Source organism: Struthio camelus, chromosome 1, assembly GCF_040807025.1.
Source record: "Struthio camelus isolate bStrCam1 chromosome 1, bStrCam1.hap1, whole genome shotgun sequence".
In the NCBI taxonomy this organism is placed as follows: domain Eukaryota; kingdom Metazoa; phylum Chordata; class Aves; order Struthioniformes; family Struthionidae; genus Struthio; species Struthio camelus.
Window position 1 is genome coordinate 130206511 of NC_090942.1, and position 19143 is coordinate 130225653.

At 37.3% G+C, this 19143-nt stretch overlaps 1 long non-coding RNA gene across 1 annotated transcript in view; it reads left to right on the forward strand.

The window, feature by feature from the left end:
• LOC138061932 (uncharacterized) overlaps positions 1 to 9402 on the forward strand; it is an 85504-nt gene extending 76102 nt beyond the window's left edge. The window contains exon 4 of the long non-coding RNA XR_011135934.1: positions 6165 to 9402. This is a non-coding gene — a long non-coding RNA (uncharacterized lncRNA). The remainder of the gene's footprint in view (positions 1 to 6164) is intronic.
• Positions 9403 to 19143: the final 9741 nt, after the last annotated feature.

Below are 19143 nucleotides of genomic sequence, written 5' to 3' on the forward strand. Positions count from 1 at the left end.
GATAGGACAAGAAGTAACAAACTTAAACTTGCAGCAAAGGAAACCTAGAGTAGGTGGTAGAGGAAAAGCCCTAACAGTAATAGCAATACATAATAATAATAAAATATAATAAAAGGATAAGTGAAATTCATTGTCTGAGAAGGCAGTGGAGTCTACGTCATAGGAGATTTTAAAGGAAAGATTATACAATTACTAGTCAAATATCTCACTTACAGTTGGCTAAATGACTTCTAAAGATCTTTCTGGTTTTACTCTCTCAGAATTTCTGATTTGGAAATGTTGTGTTCAGAGTGAAGGGTTCTTCCTCCTCAAATTTTGCCCTCAGTGATAATTAAAACAACAACAACAACAACAACTAGGCAACATAGACTTCCTATTTAGAAAGCCAAGTAACAAGGACTGCTCAATATACTTTCTCAGTTCAGCCAGTCCCAAAAATTTACTCAAAGCAGAATGAAAAAAATAAAGACAATCTCAGTATTACGACAGAGAAAAGGAGGTCTTGAGGATTAATCTAAAATACAGTCTCTAAAATGGTTACAAGAAATTTCAAAAAGAGTTAAGCAAAGCACATAAAATGCATTTTGGTATTTGTATACATCTACACACACATACTTGTAAAGGCTTGGTTGCTAAAAAAGTTTCTTGAATGCAGCTTTATTTGTGGATGAGTTTTACTTTGGAGGAAGAATGCTAACAGAGGAGAACAGGCTCATCCGGCTACTTCCTTCTTTTTAATAACATTTTTCTTTTGGCAGTTATGTGTTAAAGAACTCTTAATCCCATCCGCCAGCTGCTTGGTTTCTGAAGTGGACTTTCCTAAAACATCTTTAAAATCCCAGAAGCTACCCTCCCTCTCAGGTGTATCTCATTAAACAAGCTGTAGAGAGTGTCTCTTAGGGGTAAGGCATCAGCTACTAAGCTGGTCAGTTGTGCTGTTAGGAAACACAGAGATAAGACTGCGGGACCAAAAAAAAAGCCCTCACATTGTTTTATTCTCCTAAATTGTTATGATTGTTTTGATGATAATGAGAGTAGTTCGCCATTTGCGTGGTGGTTTTGAATTGCATTAATGTACTCAGATATAAATAATAAATAAAAAGCTGCTGAAGGTAGTTTTAACTAAATATTCTAAAATATTCAGTCTGCAAGACTATTTTGTTTCTCTCCTAGGATTTTATTTGGTGATCAAGTTACTTGTAATTATTATTTGCTAGTTATTATTTTTATGCTTATTACAGTATAACCAAAGCTAGAATTTTGCCGAGGAAATAGACAAAAAAGAGAGCAGGCGGGTAATAAACTATGGGTTATTTCTGGGTTTTTCTCCCTGAGTTAGAGGAACAGGAGTTTAGAAAACACAGCATTATGCAGTGTTGTATCTAATGAGCTAATCTAAATGCTATGGAATTGTACTGAGATAGAATTAACTGTTTCCAGTGCTCTGTTCATATCCAGAGGTACTTGTGGATTGACAAGCTAAATCAAAACCTTTCGATTGTCCAGGCGGTAGTTAAAAATTTCCTGATGGTGTGTTGGAGCATCCGGGTTCTATTTCTCTTTTTTTTCAGTTCAATTCTGATATGAAACTGTATACATATATTCATTATTTATCTTTGGTAAAAAATAATCATTTTGATGTTTCATACTTCATACATGAATATGTACTTGTTGCTTTTCTAATGATCATTACATTACTTCATCACCCTCAGGATGCTCTGCTACCTTAATCTGATTCAATATTTGTTAAAGAAACAAAAGCTACATAATTTAGAGTATAAGTGATGAACTTTATTAAATAAAGTGACTATAATTTAAAAATCTCTGGAAAATATGAATGTTTCTAAGATGCTTAGGAAATGGAGAACTGATACGAGAAGCCCTCTCTGTAGGTCCTGAGCTGCGATTTAGGTGCAGAAAATGGTTCTAAGATGAGAATCATTTCACTTTTGCCTGTATATTTTAAAAATCTGAAATGTGATTTTTCCGATACACACTGCAATACTGCATATTCTGAAGCTTTGATATGCTACTGTTAATGCCCAAAGCTCACAGAGAACTTCTGAAGAGATAGCCCTCCTCCTTCTCCTCCTTAAGCACAGCAACTAGCAAATGCCTTTCATCCTGTAAGGGAAGATAGGATATTTGAAGTCCATACACCTTAATTTTTAAGGGTAGTCTTGAAATAGGTGGGACAGCTGCCCACAGCAAGACATCTGGACATACAGAGACTTCTGCTCCAGGACCTGCAGTGGTTTCCTAGTGAGAGCATGAGGACGGGGAGCATGGCAGCTTGTGTTCAAGCCAGAATTTTCTCCCAGGGGAAAAATAAATACTACATTGCAATTGAGAGAAGCTGCTTGCTTAGAAAGTGGACTGCTGAAATCCTGAAGTGAAGGCCCATTTACTCTGCTGGCTGACTTTGTGCTACTGAAAGTTATGTGAGAATCAACACCAGTTGTGCTTCAGCTCCAGGCTTTCAGGGTGCGTTACTGATGCAGAGGCACCCCAGAACAAGCACAGCTTTCCTCCTGATGGGAAAGGTAAACCTGCCTCACCCGCCATGGTGGGGAAAGGTGTGCAACAGGGGCTTTTGGAGACCACGGGAAGTCAGTTGCAGACCCAGCTCTGCTAGGAAGCGCTATGGGATGGAGCCAAGCTCCTGGGCTGCAGCAAATGCAGCCCATGGTAGGCAAAGGGACCTCTGGATGAAGTCCTCCCAAGGCTGATGGGGGTAGTAGATTGGGTCTTTCTTCAAAGAAAATAGAGCCTCTCTAAAGGGACTGGAAGGCTTGCTTGCTTTTGCCACCAGAAAAGGTTCCGCTTTGTTTCCTGTTTTGTTTCCTTTTAATATTATTCCACAAAAAAAAAAAAAAAAAAAAAGAGAGAGAGAGAATCCTCAATGCTAGAGCAGTTATTTACCTAGCCTGGGGACTGAAGAGCCTATAATACGTAATTCAATATATGCTTGGGTCCCTTTCGCTGATAGGAAAAGATGCTTATAATACATGGTTGCTTTTCCCTATAGGTATCTGTGAATGAAATGAGAAGTTTAATGATATCATCGTGTCATCTGTTGCCTTTAGACTATAAGCCTTGGATTCATAATTGCATTAAGAATCATAGCTTATGCTGATCATTAACAAGGAAAATTTCACGCTAGAGATTCATTGTACTAAAGACCAGTTAAATTACAGTATGCATATGCACATTACAGATATTATGGTTCATTTCTGGAAGGCTTTAAAATAGTACAGTTAGAAGAAATTATCTTAAGTATCCCTGTCTGCAAAAAACTAAAACCTGGAAAAAGATTACTTAGTGTTTGCAGTATTTGACTTTTTCTCTGTAAAATCTATCTTTTTCCTGTCAGTCCCAGGTCCGATTACTCTGCCAGTTTTCCAGTGACTGGCAGTAAGAATGTTATGGAGGCAGACTATTAACAGATTTTGCTCAGTACAGGAGTATCCCTCCTTGGCTATTTGAACAAAATACAAGTCAAAAGTGGATTTGGTGTCATTAAATATGGCTACAAAAGCACAAAAAATGTATAAAAGGAAAGCTTTGTTTAAAGGAAAGTACTCTACTCTGGCCTGTTACGCTGAATTGCTTTATTTAGCATTTCTACTCTAGAAAGCTTAGAGTAGAAATCCAAAGAATAGAGGATAATAGTATTCAGGGAACTGCTTATGCTCCACTCTCTCTTCTTTAGGACACTGAATAGATTGAACAGTTGATAAAATGTGATTAGGAACACATTTTGCAGTTACACATCCATATGAGAGAGGACTGCAGATTAAGGATCTACCCAATAGTTCTTTTTAAATATGCACCTAATTAAATTGCAAGATGCAGCACACTAGGGAAAGAATCAGAGTTTCTGCTTAAAGGGTCAAGGAATAGGGCTTTCGATGTATCCTCCGTCTGGAAAATAAATGCATTCCTCTCTTCTTGAGATTTACACAACAAACTTACTAATTTGTCAGGATAGATAGCTTCTGTTGTCCATTGTGAGAGCTGTTACTGCCATCATTTTTGCATATTATTATCCCCAGTAGTTGTTCCTTATCCAGTTTTTGCCTGCGCCGTTGTTACCCTGGCCATTAGCACTGCAGTGAAGGAACAGAAAGCATAATCCATAAACATAAAGATGGTGTGGGATCCTAGCTTTCTTACAAATAACTCTAGATTATATATAAAAAAAAAGTTTAACAACTGATGCATTTGTGGAGCCAGAAAAATAGGTTTTGCCAGGGAGCAAACCAGGAGAGCGCGCACCTGCTTTACCCCCTGGAATTTTGTCTGAACTCCAAAGACAGCATGAAATGAAGGTAGGAAGGGAGCAGTAGGCATTACATTTCAAGATGTAGTTATGGATTAAGAAAATCTTACAGCAAAATAGAACTGAATTTTCTTACTCTGGAAGTAAGTGGGTCAACTTCAAACTGCCTTTCGGTGAGTGTATACCCTTAACTCAGTGTCTTAACACTCTGTAACAATGTGTAGCAGGTTCAGACAAGCATATAAAGCAGAATTAATTTTTGCTTTCTGACTTCTATATTGATTTGAGCCTACCAAATAAACAATCGCAGTCAGCTAATCATGTGGGTACAGTTCATTTTGCTATGCTCCTATTTTTCACTATTGAAAAAATATATAAATTGGAGAAAAATTAAAAGTTTTTCATTTATTATTTATTACAAAAGGAAAATACGAGGCTAAAAGTTTAAGCGAACGGTTAGTTTTGGAGGCAGCTCAGTCATAACCTTAGCACTGAATTTGTCTCCATCTAGCTATGTGGATAAAAATCTTACTTCTTTATGATGTTATATTTTGTGGCAACCACCCCGTTGAGCACAATATTTGAAGTACAGATTTACAGTGCACAACTTGTTATTTCCTTGTTATTTTAGGGCTTTGCTAATATATACGCACATGGTTTGCTAGAATTCTTAATGCACTTCAGCCATTCTTATTTCAAAGGCAGTCTTAATATTCAGTCAAAACTCTCTAACGTATTTTCAGTTACATAGGAGGGACAGATCCAATTTTAATTTATTTACTTTTTAGTGGATGCCAATCAGTAAATGTTATCATTTTGGCTGTCCTTGCTGGGATCCTGCAGCTCCTTCAGCTGGTAGGTTGCTGGTTCCATTTTCCGCTGGGATAAAACCCTGCCCTTAAGAATCTGTCTTGGATTATATAACTGGGTACTGTGAGCACTTCTGCACGTAGGGCTTAGTATGATTATTTCTAGGTAGATATGACTGTGCTTGGTGTTGTCCCATCTTAAGGACGAAGTTTATGGTTTCTTCTTGCACTGGTGCCCACGATTTCTGCATCTCTCCCTGCATGCTGAGGAGCTCTCATTCATGCCTCACCTCACACCAGTCGTGGCCACAGCAGTTGCTTAGTACCCTCCTATCATCTTAAGGCTAGTCAGCTGGATACTGCATTTCTCTTTCCTTTAGATATGTAGGTGTATGTAATATTGATTTAAGAACAGATATTTTTCACTTCTCCCTGCTGAAATAACTCCTGAAGAATGAAAACATGAACTGTGCTAAGACTGAGATTACTTTACTCTTTTCTTCCTAGTAATTATTTATGAGCACAGAGTTGCTACACTAGACAAAGTTTGTAGCTGAAGAAATGAAAGTTGACGAGAGCCAAATATAGAAAAGAAATAAGATGTGAAATGTTGTGAGACAAAACAACTTCCTGTTAGTTGTAGTGAGTTCCCCCTTCTGCATGTTTTCAGTCAGATTGCATGTTTTTTTCATTTATATTCATTTAATTTTTCATTGAAACTTCATGAAAATTTTCATTTAAATGTGTATTTTCATTTAAATGTATGAAGAAATCTAGCATATCATCCTCAGGCTTGCTGTCATTTAGTCTTTGAGCAAGAAATTAATTTTCTCAGCATTTGCACGTTTATCTATTCATCAGTCTTAGTATAAATTAATTAAAAACTAGATCTTTTGAAGAAATTCACCATCTGGATTTACTTAATTCACTTAATTGACCTAACTGAATAATTCTGACCCTACACACTTTTTTTATAGAAAGAGTCAATTTTAATCCTTAGTAAAGGTTATTTGGATAAAATTAGGATCCAATTAATCTAAACGATTAGTAATTTCATCTTCCTGTTCATGCAGGTTATGAATAGACTCATTAACAAAACTGATAAAACAGAAGTGGAATCTTTGTGAGTGGAATCAATGCTTCAAGCAACTCAAATTATTGCTGTTGATTTTTTTTTATTCCAGTTAATAATTCCATTATGATAATGACTTGGTGGCTTGATGCAAACTATTTTATTGTATAAATATATGCAAATATCTATATACATGTTAAGGGCTCTTGTTGGTGGATTGCTTGCTCAGCTCTCACTGCTCTGTGAAGGGTCTGTAACTGTACCACATTGCCATGCCTTTGATCTCTCAACTCTGCCGTAAGTGCAAGGAGCAGGAGGGACACTTGAGAAAGGGCTGAGGCGCTGTATCTTCCTTGAGACCCCCACTCTGTGCAATGCTGATCCTGCAGGCACAGACCTCTAAATGTGTGAGTTGCTACAGGCTGATGGCCAACTTCACTGGTGCACTTTGGCACCTTAACTTTATCCAAGCAACTCAAAGGATTTCCAAATTGTGCTTCTGCTGGAGTTCTGTAACGAGAGAAGGAGGGTGAGAGACGGAGAAAATGTCAGACTACTACCAAGTAGTTTCTATTTACCTGAAACTGTTGTGCAGTTGCATTTTGTAGCAATACCTCAGTCTTTAAAATGGCGCCTACTGTATTAAACATCTTTAAAAAACAACCCTGGAAGTGAAGTAATTGGGTATTATAAATAATAAAACAAAGTAGATAGATTGAGAATATTTGTATAGGTATTGCATATTGTATGACCCTGTTTGGTGTATTAAATAGGTACAACAACTGCTCTTCTAAAGATGCCAATGCAAAACGACAGGAAGTAGGCTGGCAATTAACACAAACTGGTGGAACCAAAATAAACAATGAGATTAATTTCTGTCTCTCAGTCTCCTCTACTATAGGTGGAAACTGAATTTCACACCGAATTCTGCTGTACAGATGTTCTAGCATGGTCTAAAGCTGTCTTTAAGAGTGCTTCATAAAAGAAAGCCAGAAGATAGATTCCTGCCGTCCAGATCTCACTTCCAACTGTTTCTCCTTTCATATACATACAATAATTTCAGCAATGAGACTTTTTTTTCTAATGTGAGATATGGTGAGGAGCATAAGGTAAAATATTAATGCAGCCCTTTGTTTGAATGGAATCAAAATTGCTTGAGACAGCTGTGCCAAAATTACCCCATCGTCACATTAAAACAGAGACTGGCCATTGAGGTCATTGTCAGTGCAAGCTAATAAAGTAATGAAGCAGGAAGCTGATGGTATGTCTGATCTTTCTGCAATATATTTTAGAGCTAAACAAGCTCTTTCCTTTTTTCACCTCCTCCAATATTCTTCTCAATTCATTTACTTTTTAAATGCAATATATCTGACTCTCCACTTCCCAAAAAACAAAGAAGCAGATTTATGCTTGTTGATTTAAGCAGCGTTTCTCATCTTTTTGTTCACAGCACTTAGAAGGTGACCTGTGAAACCATTATAGTTAAAAAGTAAAACAAAACAAAAATGCAACTTACATATATGTGTGAGGTCTCTCTTTTTCTCTCCTGTGTAACTTCTAAGGTTCCCTTGGCAGCACAGTCATGAGCTGTCTCGTGACTGCTGTCAACCCCAGCTGCTGGGCTCAAGGTCACACTATTTCATTTAGTTGTTCAGGTTTAAAAATTTGTAAGCCAAATGATAAAATTATGGCTTTGTAAAACAGTAGAATTTTGCTTATTGAGGGGTGAAGAGATTTATCACTCTACCCAAACTGGAAAACAGTAGCTGGTAAAAACTGGCCCACATTTTTTGTTTGTTTAATTTGGTGACGTTCTATTGCAAGAAAGGTGAAAAACATTAAGAACACAGAAAAGGAACAGCTTGCACAGAACTTGTGTACCTTAAAGTGCTTCTTTCTTTTCAAGGATAGGTAGTCTTACACAATTCTAGTTAAAAGGTGCAGATTTTAGTAAGATTAAATATATCTGGAAAGAAAGTAATGTATATAGCTTACTTTATGACCGGTGAACGTTTGTTCCTTTTGCAAGATAGATGGAAAAAGCAAGTGTCTATACAATTCATTTCTGTTGTCAGCTGAAGAAACATAGGAAAATAAACTTAGATCTCAACAGACAACTTAATTATGCGACCACTGTTTCTTTACAAACACAACTTTCACCTGTTTTGAAGTCTATCCAATTTAAATTCCTGTTTTCATCCTGAAAAGACAATTTCACTACAAGGAACCCATATATGGGTAGAAAAAGGTAGTAAAGAGAGTGAGCATTAGCTGATGATTTCTGAAGACTTGGCTCAATATTTAAACCCTGTTAAATGAAAATAAACTGGGGTCTCTCATTCCAACCCCTGTTTGTCGATATTATAGAATCATTATATAGTTCAGCACAGTTTGGCAAAAGCAGCCATCTCCGCTTGAAAGAAGCTTGGAGGATGAAATGACATGGACACCCTGGCTTGACACAGAAACAGGTTAGTAGACCCATACAAATAACTTTTTACAGAGCTTGCATGCACTGCGTAGGTCTCTGCCATCAGTCTCTTGCCTTCCTGACTACCTCATTCATGCACACCATAGGGAGTCTATGCAAATACATGAGATATGGGAGGCAGCTTAGCCAAGGTGGAGATTTCCAAAGGTTAACTTTCTTTTGCTCCTCCTTCCCGCTTCTAAAGCAGAGAGGATGTTAGCAATGTTAGCTGTTGGCTGGGAGACACTGAAGACCTGCAGTCAACTAGTAAAAAATACTAGGCAGAAAGGCTTGAGTGGAATTCAGACCTTCTGAACAGGGGTAGTAGTACCTACTGATGGCATCATCTGGATTTCTCAGGCAGACATCACTGTTTAGGCTCTCCTTTCATTATTTTGTGTGGTTCAAGAATATCTCAGTAAATCTCTTTCATCTTTTTTCCTTTAAGCTTCTTATAAAGCAAAATTCTTTCTCTGCCACTCCCCAGCCTTCTATTAGGAAAAAAAATCCTGTTAAATATATGTCTGAGTTCAAGATTCGTTTTGTGTGAATTTTGAACTGTAAATGTCAAGTTCAAAGATGTAACCTGTGGACCCATTTTCCTGTTTCCTGAGGCATAGAAATGATCCCCTGCTGGGTATGCAAGAGCGAAATCTTTTGAATGTAGAAAAGAAAGTTCAGGGAAAAATTGGTGGTTGTTAATTCCTTTTCTGGATGTGGGTGCAAAGCTATTGCACATAACTTTCATTATTATAACATTTTTGTAATATATGTGCTAAATAAATTTTCAGTTTAACTATCGTGAATTTGATCTATATTTTTAAAAGGTCTTTTTTTCAGAAATAATGTATTACAACTAGTAGTTAAAATTTACCATTGGTAGGCCATACCTGTTCATCATTAATATTTACTGGGCTATTAAATTATATGTAACCTTCCAATTACAGTATATAGTAGTACTTACAGAACTGGCCTTGTAGCCTTTCTCTTTATTGCAACGACACCACAGGTTAAGATTCAGATTATACTGATTTACTGTTAGGCACATGGAAACTTCTGGTTAGCCAAAAAAGCACTGTGAAATCAATTTGGATGTTAATAGGTCAGCAATGATTTTACATTTTGTACTTAAAATGAACTTGTTTAGGGGAAATAGACGTACTCTTTCTCCATAACCTAGAATAAGAATGTGCGAAGACTTTATTAAAACAAAGGCCTCCAAAATCTGACTTCCTAAACAAAACCTGTATTAATAAACATTAACTTGCATTACATTTGGTAACTGAAGGTACAGACAAAGACATATGGGAACAGGGGTAGGAGAGGGAAAAGCATCACAGATAGCCAGAGGCTTATGTATATACAAATATGCATGGGTGTGTGCACATGCATGTGTGCGTGCGTGTGTGTGTGCATGTGTGTGTGTATGTATGTTTGTGTACATATTTTTTATATATATATATATATATGTATATATATGTGTGTGTGTGTGTGTGTGTGTGTGTGTGTGTGTGTGTTTCTGTGTTTCTGCAAGGTATACTTTAAAACTAAAAATCAAAAAAAGATGAAGCAACCTGCTGGTTTGCTCACTAGTAGAGTAACTATTATGTGAGTTAGGGATCTATTTTATTTTCAGTGAAATATCTGATAAGCCATTAACAACATTCTCTAGAAATTCTTAAGTGGATCTTGTCTTGTGTTCTTTGACCTCAGCTACTTCTTTCTGTAGCCAAAAATACAAATGAGAGAATTCTGAAAGGATTTTTTCCCCTTAGACATCTCTTTTAGAAAAAAAGAAAGAAAGAAAGAAAGAAAGAAAGAAAGAAAGAAAGAAAGAAGGAAAGAAAGACAGAAAGACAGACAGACAGACAGACTGTAGCCAGAAAATGCTGTAGGAGAAATGTTACATTATGTTAGGGTTCAGAGCGTGGGAAAACTCACCTAGCATGGAAGTTTGTTGTTCTATGTCTATATGTGTGTGTTACGGTTTGTTTTTTAATATCGACCGGGCTCTCCGGAGAATAGGAAGAAATGGAAATCCCTACTCTGTTTTCCCTTACTTCTCCTTTAAAATATCATTATTTAATACATGTAAGGTTTAAAAAAAAAAAAAAGCATCTCTTTCAGGGCTCATCTGTATAGCCTTGACCAAATTTGGTTCAGTATGAATGAGGGTCTCCTAGCACAATCATTTAACCCATATTAAATGCTATTAGATAAATTAATTTGTGTCCAGCTACATCTGTATTTACTTTTAGCCCATTTTCTAAAGGTAACTAGATTTAGGCAATTATGCTTTTGGTCTCTGGTCTTCTGCTTCCCCGCCCTTTCTTCCCGAAACTGCAATCACCAGCAAATTTGACATACGTGGGATGAGTTTCAAAGATAATACATTTTTATAAGTATTGTTAGGATGAGTCACCAAAAAGGAGCAAGAGAGTACACCTTATTAAGCTCTCCATTAAGGAAGTGGTTACACTGTGAGCTCACCTTCCTCAGACATGGAAGCATCCAGGCTCACAGGTTGCAGTGCTCAGAGGTATTTTAGTTTTTTTATCTGCCCCAATGAATCACATATGTCGATGTTTTTTAATGAAGATTAATTGTTTATGGAATAAAAAGACAGCGATATAATGTCTGTGCCTACAACCCACTCGAGTCACTCAGCTCTTCTACCGATTTGACACCTCCCCTAACTCTCTGCCTTGCCTTTAGTATTATTGAGCTTTGTAAACCTGTCAGATGAAATTCTACTGAGATGTGTTGGAAATTTAATGCTACTGAAATTGGCATATAATAAAGTCATTTTTTACAATTGAAAGCTTACAGGATTTTTGTTTCGTTTGTTTGCTTTTGTAGGCATCACCTTTCAAAGTCTGTTAAAATGACATGAGTTAATCAGCCAAATGTTAACCAGTTGGAAGGTGGGTTGCTGGACATCTGATACTTCATATTTTTCAGTAGGCTGCAGTCTGTTCCTATTCCATCAAAGATCTTGAGTAGATTGCCAATTTTAAGCAGAGGAATAGTGCTGTTAAATTTACCCTAGCTTTTTCAGTTGTTTAAAATGGTCATCTTTTATGGTGATTTGAGTCCTATGAACTCTGAAGCAAGAATCTGAAGGAGAAATGAGGATGAGCAGTTTCCCTTCCGAGACACTGACTTGCAAACATATATGTTCCTTCTTATTCAATGCTACTGTGCTGTTATCCTGCATAGGATTGGGTTTTTAGCAGTGGGACTACAGATGCCCGATTTCCAAAGGGCTTGTGACACATACTCTTCCCTCCCTCTTCCCCTATGCATTTGGATGGTGGCTGCCCAAACAATAGCTCTTGCTACAGAGAGACATTATTTTGGATGTCTCTTTACTATCAAGCCATTAACAGCACTAAAACATGCTGGAACTTTTTTTATCCTGGAAACGTTCAGTCCTCTGATGAGTCTGGCTGAAATTGGCCCATGGGCTCCAAAGCTTTCAAGGCTGGGCCGGTGGTGGTTCCACAGCAGGATGTCCTACTACTGATTTCCTTAAACACAACATAAAGCATATTGTGACTGTGGACAGCCACGTGCACATCTTAAGTGTTAGTTATGACTTCTTTTTCTCTGATCAGAAATCATGTTTCTGAGCACAGAACTCTGAACTGCATGAATCATAAAGCATGGCTTAGATATAGGAAGTGTATTTTCTCAGCCTACAGTAGGAAAAGTTATCACGCTGTTTTTACCATCTGTTATACTTTGTTTGAAAAGATAAACAAAATATCTTAATTCTAAGCTTTGCCTCTAAATACCAAGTGGTTCCTTGATTTTGGTGGGGGGAAGGGTTTGTAGCTGCTTTTTTTCTAAAAATAGCTGCAGTTTAGTTTGCTCATCAAAGGAACTCAAAAGGTTTGACTTTAATTAGAATTTTGTGTAAGTTCTTGAATTATTTTGTATTTTTCTTGAATAGTCAGGGCAGTTTTAGGGATCTTGGGAAGATGGGAGAAAGAGACATTCATTTATGATATTCATGAAACTCTGTTTTCAGGCTAAAGAAATAAAATGGTGGATATTGAAAAGATAAATGCAGAATTTTTTTAGTCTAAAAAAGAGCATGATTCACATTTTAAATTTCTGTGAGAAAGTTTCATTCAGGTCATTCCTTAATTGTCAGGCTTAGCTTACTAATTACAGTGGAATTGTACCACAGATTTGTGGACCATTTTAAAGGAACTGATATGACTACCACAGCTTTAGATGTAGATGAAGTAAGCATTTTATCCACTTGGACATTTATTTCTATTCTTTCACTTGGGCCACCAAAGAAAGTCACTCACTCCAGACTTCAGGTAATGACTGCAAGTTTTTCAGCTTAGATTGTTCCTTGTGTAAAACAGCTCATGTTTAATTCTCCATGAAATACGATTTTGCTACTGTGGTCAGCTGTGATGGGATTACGAGAAATTGGGAAGGAGAGAAAGAGGGGAAAAGGAATTCAATTCAGTTTGTTTCCTTGGAAGCTGCTATACATCACACCTTCTACTGTATAAAGTATTCTGTTTTGTCTGATCTAGAGGAAAATAATTTTGTGTTAGTTCAGGAGGACTCTGAAAAGTCTTCATAGCAAACAATTAGGGAAACACAACTTATATACATAAGTTTCAAATGGCTCAGAGTAACTAATTCTCTTCACTGGATCTGCCAGCAGACCCCTAAAATTACAGGGACTGTCTGGAAAGGTGGTTGGCCAAAATGCTGTTACAAAGTGCATCACCTGTATTGTTATGTGCAGTTAATGTAGAAAATTGGTGGTGTACTGGAGACTCTCAGCTTCACAAAATATATATGCAACCAGAGTCATGTTTAATGTTCTCAAGGCTATGTCAGCAGCTAAGTAAAGTGCGTAGGCAGGAAGGGGAGAATTTGGACTTAAACTCTGGAGAAACTCAGCTTGTTAACAACCTCTGCAATAGCCTACATACTACATTCATCCAGTGGATTAAGTGTAGCAAGATGGATGGAAATCACTGGAAACAGTTGGTTTTGGAGAAAAGCTGTAAGAGCATTTACATTTGTAATTTAGTCTCTAATCATCAGGATATTTAAATAGTTCAGGGTGAATAAAAGAGTGGTAAAACTAAGTACATCATGCAGAAAAAGAGGGTTAGCTCTGTATTCTGAACCCTTTCCTCTCTAATGGCTTTTTATAGGCCAGAGTGCACAAACGTACTGTTAAACTGAGGTGAAGTGTGTTTTCATATTTATTTTGCTTGTAATCTTTCACTTCTAACCTTATAGCCAGAAGCTTGACCTGAAGTTTTGTTCAATATATTTTTTCCTTATGTAACCATTAAGCCTTGGCAGGCTTGCAAAAAAAAAAAAGGAGGGTTGTGATGTAGGGATGCTCCCCATCTGTCAGCTGTCCTGAGATGGGTAGTCCAAACAAAACACTACGTGCATTTTCGGAGGCACTTCCATCTGAAATATATTAATTGGTAGTAGTGGTTTGAAAGTGTTTTCCAACAAGGACCCTTTTGTGAATGCTGGTGTCACCTAGTGCTGGAGTTCCTTCTACCAAGCTCAGACCAGTACCAACCACAAGAAGATGACAAAGAAACATCACAACCTCCCATTACATTTTATCCTTCATATATTTTGTTGTCTTGTTTACACCTTTACCATGTATAATGCAAAACTTTCTGTAGCTGGTGGTTTACATAGCCAGTTCTTTTAGCCTTTTAATGAATAATATCTTTGTTATATTACTAGATCCTTTCAGAAATAAGGCCTTGATATTGTGCATGTGCTGACTCTCCTTACCTGGGTGTATGCATAATTCAGTGCTAAATTCTAGGATCCTATGTGAATCTCTTACACTGACTTCCTCTTGCACTTAAAGCAAATCTATTAATTTGCACTCATTTAAGGGGAGTGCCCATCTGTATGTGAGCAGGTGAAACAAGCTTTGGATCTAAGAGAATTCCTGCTTTGGAGGAAGCTCAGACTAAAATTTATTACTTAAGAATAAATGAGCCTCATAAAGAAAGGTGAGTTTTGAATACAGAGTGTGGTGTTATGAGCTTTGAAGCACTCAGCTAATTCACTTAATAGCAATATGTTGCCTGAATGTAGTGTTATTAAACTTTCTAATTCAGCCTCTATTACTTACAGGATATTTATTTAGATTCATGAGATTGTCTTACTTAAGGAGAAAAAAGTTTAAATATATTTTGTTCACTTTACGGACACGTTGCTATGTTTTATGGCTCATGTATAGATTTTGTTTCCATGCAGCAAGCTAGGTCAGGGCAACACAAAGAATTTTAGAAATATGGAATATATTGTGTGGAAATAAAGAACCAAGATTGAATTCTCCCCCATTATCTTTATAACATCTTTATGACATAGCACCAGCTGAATTTTAATAGTTAACTTTATTCTGAAACTACTTAGCTTATGTGGTCATAGCTATTGGACTGTAGAAACTGGAATTAGCAGTGGACAAATCAGATACTGCTATAGAGGGAGATAATAACCCACTATAGTGTCTCTTGGGAGAAATAAAAATAAAATAAACATAGCCTGGCACAGCTCAGTAAGTAGAAAGCATTTTCTGGTTCTGTAGTTCTTAAATGTCGTGATTAAAGATCTGAGTACTACTGAAAAAAATTTGAAGGGAGAAGCGTAATCAGTGTATTATATTCCCACTTTTACTTTACTTTAAAAAGAGAGATGGTAAGCTTGACTGCATAATGCTGAGACTGGGGCTACTAATTGCAAGTGTACACTCAAAGCTCAACCCACAGTTTGATAACAGTTGTCCTTGTGCTGCTGCCTTTCCATTCATAGGAAAGCCAGTTTGGGAGTCTCTCATGTATGCAGCCCCCAGAATTCGTAAAAGTTATCAGAAATGAAGGAGGGCTACTCTTATTTTAGATATCTATAGTGTTTTGTGTGCATTGGAACTACTTGTCCTTAGCTCCTTTTGTAGTCAATGACACAGTTATCCTCTTTAGGATGAGACAAATCATGCCTAAAAGATCCTCTTTTTCTCCATCATTACTCTAGATTCCTTTTGTAGTTAATCTCAGATACAGAGGTTTACATTTTGTTGTCCTTGGTACCTCTCAAGAGCCATGTCACTCTGTCAAGACCAGCCTCCAAACTTTACTTTGGAGAAGATAATGAGAAGCTACTAGCCATAATAGGTTCCTAATGAGCTTATGTATTCCTTCTACCTTATAGCTACAAGCTGCCGTTTTTGCATACAGGGGTGGGGAGCATGGGACTTGGGACACTTCTGTTTCGTATGCACACAACCTGCTTCTTAAGACTTGGAGGTACCACCTTAGCCTCATAGATTACTAGAAAAGGGAGTCATAGCCAAAGCTAGGGTCCATTTCCAATGACTAGAAAAGCTGGTCCCTTTGAGATGTACCGTGTTGTAAAGAAAATGTAATATGAATATACCAAGAAACAGTTAAAGCTACTTGCATATATCATATCTCCACGCAGAAATTATTCATCTTTATTTTTATTAAAACAAAAACATCTCTAGTCTGCACACTGATTAATTGACTGGAATTAGAAGGGAACTTAGAGAGACCTGGAAACAGTTTCCCTGTTATTTTTAATACTTTTATGCAAGAAGAGAGGAAGCCAATGGCCCTGCAAAGATCCTCCTTTTTTGAAGGTTCTGCATCGGTTCATCAGGACATACCAGACCCATTAATGTGAGTCTGAACAAAAGAGACTCCAAAGCAACGTTAGTATTGGGTGACCTTTCCTCATTGCTTCCTTGCGCATACAGCTCTGAAAACAGTATCTAATGACACTAACATGAGAGGAAAAGTGATTTAACAAAGTACATGGAGAATCCCTGGTGGGATGTACTAGAACCTGGTACCCATCCCATTCAGCTTTCAGAGTGGGCTTTACTTCCCTGGTGCAAACAAGAATAGGATTGTCCTCTGTGCAAGGGGTATGTGGCATCTGGGTTGATTGGTGGCAATTTAGAAGGAAGCTGCGCCTACTTGGCACATGCTTGGGAGCTTGGGGAACGGCTGTATTGAAAGCCAGGTGTCCTGCTCTGTGCATGGTATGGTAAAGGGGGGCATCATATAAGCCTGATTTAAGGCATACTGTGGTCCAGTCCACTTTTCTCAGTTCCACTCTTTGACAGACTCCCAAAGGAGAAGAAAGAATAAATTGAAATACTTAAATGTCTTCATCAAGTAATGTGATATCTAATGAAAATATACTATATGAGGTAAGCCGTTATGAAGACATTGTTAAAGGAAACCTTTTTCATTGCTGTAATTTTTCTAAAGTATCTAATGATCTTGTCCATCAGTGAAATTCCAATGTACATTTTGAAAGTCTGATGTGTCAAAACATTTTGTCAAAATCATTCTCTTTAGGAAAAGGAAATAAAGCTTAGGTAATAATTTGAGAATTCATATTTGCAGAACCTAGCAAATCAAGAACAATACTCATTTCATAGCAGCAGAGCAAACCATAGTCACAACTATTTTAGTGTCTTTCTTCACTTAAAATAATCTAAGGGGGATATGGTCTGCTGATCATAATTCTTTTTCTGTTAATATTTAATAATGCTCAAGTTTACCAACATTGCTTTTAGAAGTTCTCTAGCATACATGCTATCCTTATAAGAGGCCTATTCAGTTGATCCGTCTTTGGAGCATTGCAGTATTTGAAGTTTCCTAGAGGGCTCCACTGCCGAAATGACGATCCAGTAAGGTTCTGTAATGTTCAGACTGCCTAGGTGTTTCTGTGCTTTTCTATGGCTGCACTCTTACAATTTGCCAAATCATAGGGCCACTGTGTGGAAGAAGTCAAAATGCAAGGAAGCTACTGGGTTGAAAGTTAATCAGTTTTTCTTGTGAAGATCTGTTCAGCTGCATCTGTAGGCTTTGTAGAAGTCTGCAGAAAAGTTTCCTTCTACAGCCCCTACAGGGATATAATTAATGGCTTAGTTTTAAAGCACTTGTCTGAGTTTGTATGGACACAAGACATCCTAATGATGATTATTAACGTTAACAAGTTCACAAGAGTTTGTCCCACTCTTGTATTCTTTGCTCTTTAAGCAAGTAGAGGTCTCCTATACAAACAAATTAAATCACAGGTCTTAAAAAGAGGGAATGCTTATGCTCAAAGGCATAGCCTAAAATAAAAGTGTAAAATATTAGAAAAGTGCTCTACTTCTCAACTGCATAGTATATGACGGTTTGACTGAGCTATAGCAGACAGAACAGCATCCTGTAATACCAAAGAAAGATCTCTCATCACTTAAATGTGAGCAGACATGATGAACAAGTGCAGGTAAACCTCTTTCAAAATGTGTGTGTAATGGAATCTGCAGAGAGCACAAAATTTTCTGCAGAGAGATTTATTACTGTAAACATAGTTGGTTCTACAGACTATTTAAAAAGTAGACTTTGGCTCATTTAGAAACTCCACTTTCTCCTATAGTAAAACATCCACAGTATAAATATATTTCACCATTGGTAGGGCTGTATAGTAAACTGCATACACAAGTGATATATATCAATAGACTTTTTTACAGTAATAGCCAAAGATGAGAAATAATTTACTACCCTTTCTAAAACTCATAATCAGACCCATTTGGTAAGCGAAGCTCTAAAGTTCCTAACAACAACAAAGGACTTTAAAAACACCTGCAGGTGGTAAATGCAATCAGACACTCCGTGTGGATTCATCACATAATTCCCCCAAGGAAACAGATGAAATCATTACACTGAGAGGCTATATCCTTGGAAAGTAGTGTTCGTAATTGAACTATTCCAAACAGTCTGCCACTAAAAATACATCCTTCAGATGTCAAATGCTGCTCTGTCTCGCAGCATACATGATCCACTGACATAGGTCACGGCAGAGTTTAGATGTGACTGAATAAGCCGTTTGACCATAATATTTTTCTGTGACTAGTGTATGAGGGTTTTGTTTGTGTGTTAGTTGGTTTTTGTTTTTTGTTTTATAACTGGGTAACACCACTAAATCCTTCATTAATCCACTGCACCCTCTTACGAGGAACTTTTCACCTCCCATCATTAAAAAGAAATGAAAAGAAACAGTAATAGGGCTGGAACCTTGTAACTTTTTGAGAGATGGGGGAGGGAGGACTTTGTATGCAGTGAGGATAGTCTCTAATCTGAGCCCAGTGACTATTTGCTGTACATTAGCCTAATTTTCAGTTAGAGGACGATGTTTTGATAAAGCAGGCTGGCTAGCAACAGGGATGGTGTGGAAATGGAAGTGAACAGCCTGAGGAAGAAGCAAAATCCAGAGAGCTTAATGTTCTGCGCTTGGTAATGATTTGTCAGATAACCTCTATCACAGAAATCTGAAGGAGTTGGCACACAAAGCTGGTGGGAGGGCTTTCAACAAATCTGTTGAGTCAGAGTGATACTGTACTACTGGAAAATAGCAAATGTAGTAGCTACATTTGAGAAAGGGGAAATATGTAATCCAGCCAAATGCCAGA